We start from the raw sequence: 4966 nt of genomic DNA, 5'->3' as shown, positions 1-4966 counted from the left end.
ATTAGAGGTGTCCAGAGCTCTTAAGCACACTCTTTTTGCTTTTGGACCACGGCTTTAACCGCCCAGTCTCAAGTTTTTACTTGACACCTTCACGCCACAAGCACATGGTTAGGGACAACTTGGTTTAGCTGCTTAGGCCAGGATTTTATTCCTGTGGGCCCTCCTATCCACTGATACTCAAAGCCTTGGATCATTTTTATTTTACCCTTGCCTTTTGGTTTAAAGGGCTATTGGCTTTTTCTGCTTGCTTTTTCTTTTTCTTTCTTTTTTTTCTTTTTTTCTTTTTCGTATTTTTTCTGCAAGCTTTCTATTCACTGCTTTTTCTTGCTTCAAGAATCAATTTTAGGATTTTTCAGATCATCAGATAACATTTCTCCTTTTTCTATCATTCTTTCAAGAGCCAACGATTTTAATATTCATGAATCAACAAATTCAAAAAATATGCACTGTTCAAGCATTCATTCAGAAAAACAATAGTATCGCCACCACATCAAAATAACTAAACTGTTTTAATATTCGAAATTCATGCACTTCTTTTTCTTTTTCAATTAAAAACATTTTTCATTTAAGAAAGTGATGGATTCATTTTCATAGCTTCAAGGCATAGACACTAAGACAGTAATGATCATGTAATAAAGACACAAACATAGATAAACATAAAGCATAATTTTCGAAAAACCGAAAATAAAGAACAAGGAGATTAAAGAACGGATCCACCTTAGTGATGGTGGCTTGTACTTCCTCTTGAAGATCTAATGGAGTGCTTGAGCTCCTCAATGTCTCTTCCTTGCCTTTGTTGCTCCTCTCTCATGACTCCTTGGTCTTCTCTAATTTCATGGAGGAGGATGAAATGCTCTTGGTGCTCCACCCTTAGTTGTCTCATATTGGAACTTAATTCTCCTAGGGAGGTGTTGATTTGCTCCCAATAGTTTTGTGGAGGAAAATGCATCCCTTGAGGCATCTTAGGGATTTCATGATGAGGGGTTTCCTCATGCTCTTGTCCATGAGTGGGATCTCTTGTTTACTCCATCCTTTTCTTAGTGATGGGCTTGTCCTCATCAATGAGGATGTCTTCCTCTATATCAATTCCAGCTGAATTACAGAGGTGACAAATGAAATGAGGGAAGGCTAACCTTGCCACAGTAGAGGACTTGTCCGCCACCTTGTAGAGTTCTTGGGATATAACCTCATGAACTTCTACTTCTTCTCTAATCATGATGCTATGAATCATGATATCCCGGTCTATAGTAACTTCAGATCGATTACTAGTAGGAATGATTGAGCGTTGGATGAACTCCAACCATCCCCTAGCCACGGGATTGAGGTCATGCCTTCTTAGTTGAACCAGCTTCCCTCTTGAATCTCTCTTCCATTGAGCGCCCTCTTCACAGATATCCATGAGGACTTGGTCCAACTTTTGATCAAAGTTGACCCTTCTAGTGTATGGGTGTGCATCTCCTTGCATCATAGGCAAATTGAATGCCAACCTTACATTTTCCGGACTAAAGTCTAAGTATTTCCCTCGGACCATTGTAAACCAATTCTTAGGGTCCGAGTTCACACTTTGATCATGGTTCTTGGTGATCCATGCATTGGCATAGAACTCTTGAACCATTAAGATTCCGACTTGTTGAATGGGGTTGGTGAGAACTTCCCAACCTCTTCTTCGAATCTCATGTCAAATCTCTGGATATTCACCCTTTTTGAGCTTGAAAGGGACCTCGGGGATCACCTTCTTCTTGGCCACAACTTCATAGAAGTGGTCTTGATGCACCCTTGAGAGGAATCTCTCTATCTCCCATGACTCGGAGGTGGAAGCTTTTTCCTTTTCTTTCCTCTTTCTAAAGGTTTCTCCGGCCTTTGGTGCCATTAATGGTTATGGAAAAACAAAAAAAGCTTTAGCTTTTACCACACCAAACTTAGAAGGTTGCTCGTCCTCGAGAAAAAGAAGAAAGAAGAGAGTAGAAGAAGAAGAAATAGAGGAGATGGAGGGGGCTTTGTGTTTCGGCCAAGGGGGATAGGTAGTGTGTATGTTGTGTGAAAATAAAGGAGTGAAGATGGGTTTATATAGGAGCGGAGTGGGGGTATGGTTTGGCCATTATGGGTGGGTTTGGGTGGGAAAGTGGTTTGAATTTGAATGGTGAGGTAGGTGGGGTTTTATGAAGGATGGATGTGAGTGGTGAAGAGAATGGTGGGATTTGATAGGTGAGGGATTTTTGGGAAAGAGGTATTGAGGTGATTGGTGAATGGGTGAAGAAGAGAGAGAGAGATGAGGTAGGTGGAGATCCTGTGGGATCCACAGATCCTGAGGTGTCAAGGATTTCTCGTCCCTGCACCATGTGGCATGCAAAACGCCCCTTGCTGCCAATCCTGGCGTTAAACGCCAGGTTGCTGCCCATTTCTGGCATTTAACGCCAGCTTCTTGCCCATTCCTGGCGTTAAATTCCAGCTTCTTGCCCATTCCTGGCGTTAAACGCCCAGAATGGTGCCAGACTGGGCGTTTAACGCCCATTCTGCTACCCTTACTGGTGTTTAAATGCCAGTAAGTTTCTCCTCCAGGGTGTTCTATTTTTCATTCTATTTTTCCTTCTGTTTTTTCTTTTTCAATTGTTTTTGTGACTTCACATGATCATCAACCTACAGAAAACATAAAATAACAAAAGAAAATAGAAATTTAACATAGATAATTAAAGATTGGGTTGCCTCCCAACAAGCGCTTCTTTAATGTCAATAGCTTGACAATGGCTCTCATGGAGCCTCACAGATGTTCAGAGCAATGTTGGAACCTCCCAACACCAAACTTAGAGTTTGAATGTGGGGGTTCAACACCAAACTTAAAGTTTGGTTGTGGCCTCTCAACACCAAACTTATAGTTTGACTGTAGGGGCTCTGTTTGTCTTTGTATTGAGAGAAGCTCTTCATGCTTCCTCTCCATGGTTACAGAGGGATATCCTTGAGCTTTAAATACAAGGGAGTCTTCATTCACTTGAATGATCAATTCTCCTCTGTCAACATCAATTACAGCTTTTGCTGTGGCTAGGAAGGGTTTGCCAAGGATGATGGATTCATCCATACACTTCCCAGTCTCTAGGATTATGAAATTAGCAGGGATGTAATGGCCTTCAACCTTTACCAAGACATCCTCTACAAGTCTATAAGCTTGTTTCTTTGAATTGTCTGCCATCTCCAGTGAGATTCTTGCAGCTTGTATCTCAATGATCCCTAGCTTCTCCGTTACAGAGAGAGGCATGAGGCTTTTGTTTGACCCTAGGTCACACAGAGCCTTCTCAAAGGTCATGGTGCCTATGGTACAAGGTATTGAGAACTTTCCAGGATCTTGTCTCTTCAGAGGTAATCTCTGCCTAGTCAAGTCATCCAGTTCTTTGATGAGCAATGGAGGTTCATCCTCCCAAGTCTCATTACCAAATAACTTGGCATTTAGCTTCATGATTGCTCCAAGGTTCTTAGCAACTTGCTCTTCAGTAACATCTTCATCTTCTTCAGAGGAAGAATACTCATCAGAGCTCATGAATGGCAGAAGTAAATTCAATGCAATCTCTATGGTCTCTATGTGAGCCTCAGATTCCCATGGTTCCTCATCAAGGAACTCCATGGAGGTCAGTGGACGTCCATTGAGGTCTTCCTCAGTGGAGATCACTGCCTCTTCCTCCTCTCCAGGTTCGGCCATGTGAGACGTGTTTATGGCCTTGCACTCTCTCTTTGGATTCTCTTCTGTATTGCTTGGGAGAGTACTAGGAGGGAGTTCAGTAATTTTCTTACTCAGCTGACCTACTTGTGCCTCCAAATTTCTAATGGAGGACCTTGTTTCAGTCATGAAACTTTGAGTGGTTTTGATTAGATCAGAGACAATGGTTGCTAAGTCAGAGTGGCTTTGCTTAGAATTCATTGTCTGTTGCTGAGAAGATGGTGGAAAAGGTTTGCCATTGCTAAACCTATTTCTTCCACCATTACTGTTGTTGAAACCTTGTTGAGGTCTCTGTTGATCCTTCCATGAGAGATTTGGATGATTTCTCCATGAAGGATTATAGGTGTTTCCATAGGGTTCTCCCATGTAATTCACCTCTTCCATTGCTGGGTTCTCAGGATCATAAGCTTCTTCTTTAGAGGAAGCTTCCTTAGTACTGCCTGTTGTTGCTTGCATTTCAGACAGACTCTGAGAAATCATATTGACTTGTTGGGTCAATATTTTATTCTGAGCCAAAATGGCATTCAGAGTATCAATCTCAAGAATTCCTTTCTTCTGAGTTGTCCCATTATTCACAGGATTCCTTTCAGAAGTGTACATGAATTGGTTATTTGCAACCATTTCAATGAGTTCCTGAGCTTCTGCAGGCGTCTTTTTCAGATGAAGAGATCCTCCAGCAGAGCTATCCAATGACATCTTGGATAGTTCAGACAGACCATCATAGAAAATACCTATGATGCTCAATTCAGAAAGCATGTCAGAAGGACACCTTCTGATCAATTGCTTGTATCTTTCCCATACTTCATAGAGGGATTCTCCTTCCTTCTGTCTGAAGGTTTGGACTTCCACTCTAAGCTTGCTCAATTTTTGAGGTGGAAAGAACTTTGCCAAGAAGGCATTGACTAGCTTTTCCCAAGAGTTCAGGATTTCTTTAGGTTGTGAGTCCAACCATGTCCTAGCTCTGTCTCTTACAGCAAAAGGGAAGAGCATAAGTCTGTAGACTTCAGGGTCAACCCCATTGGTCTTAATAGTGTCACAGATTTGCAAGAATTCAGCTAAGAACTGATGAGGATCTTCCAATGGAAGTCCATGAAACTTGCAATTCTGTTGCATTAGAGAAACTCATTGAGGCTTAAGCTCAAAGTTGTTTGCTCCAATGGCAGGGATTGAGATGCTTCTCCCATAGAAGTCGGGAGTAGGAGCAGTAAAGTCACCAAGCACCTTCCTTGCATTATTGGCATTGTTGTTTTCGGCTGCCAT

At 41.8% G+C, this 4966-nt stretch overlaps 1 non-coding gene across 1 annotated transcript; it reads left to right on the top strand.

Moving 5' to 3' along the window:
* Positions 1-4456: 4456 nt before the first annotated feature.
* Positions 4457-4564, top strand: LOC148562465 (small nucleolar RNA R71). The gene has a single exon (XR_015888289.1). It is a non-coding gene; the product is annotated as a small nucleolar RNA R71 (small nucleolar RNA).
* The last annotated feature ends 402 nt before the right edge of the window (positions 4565-4966 follow it).

This window comes from Arachis ipaensis, chromosome B6 (assembly GCF_059453495.1).
Source record: "Arachis ipaensis isolate K30076 ecotype BB chromosome B6, ASM5945349v1, whole genome shotgun sequence".
Lineage (NCBI taxonomy): Eukaryota > Viridiplantae > Streptophyta > Magnoliopsida > Fabales > Fabaceae > Arachis > Arachis ipaensis.
Note: the sequence above shows the minus strand (reverse complement) of the source record. Positions and strands in the feature narration are given on the sequence as shown.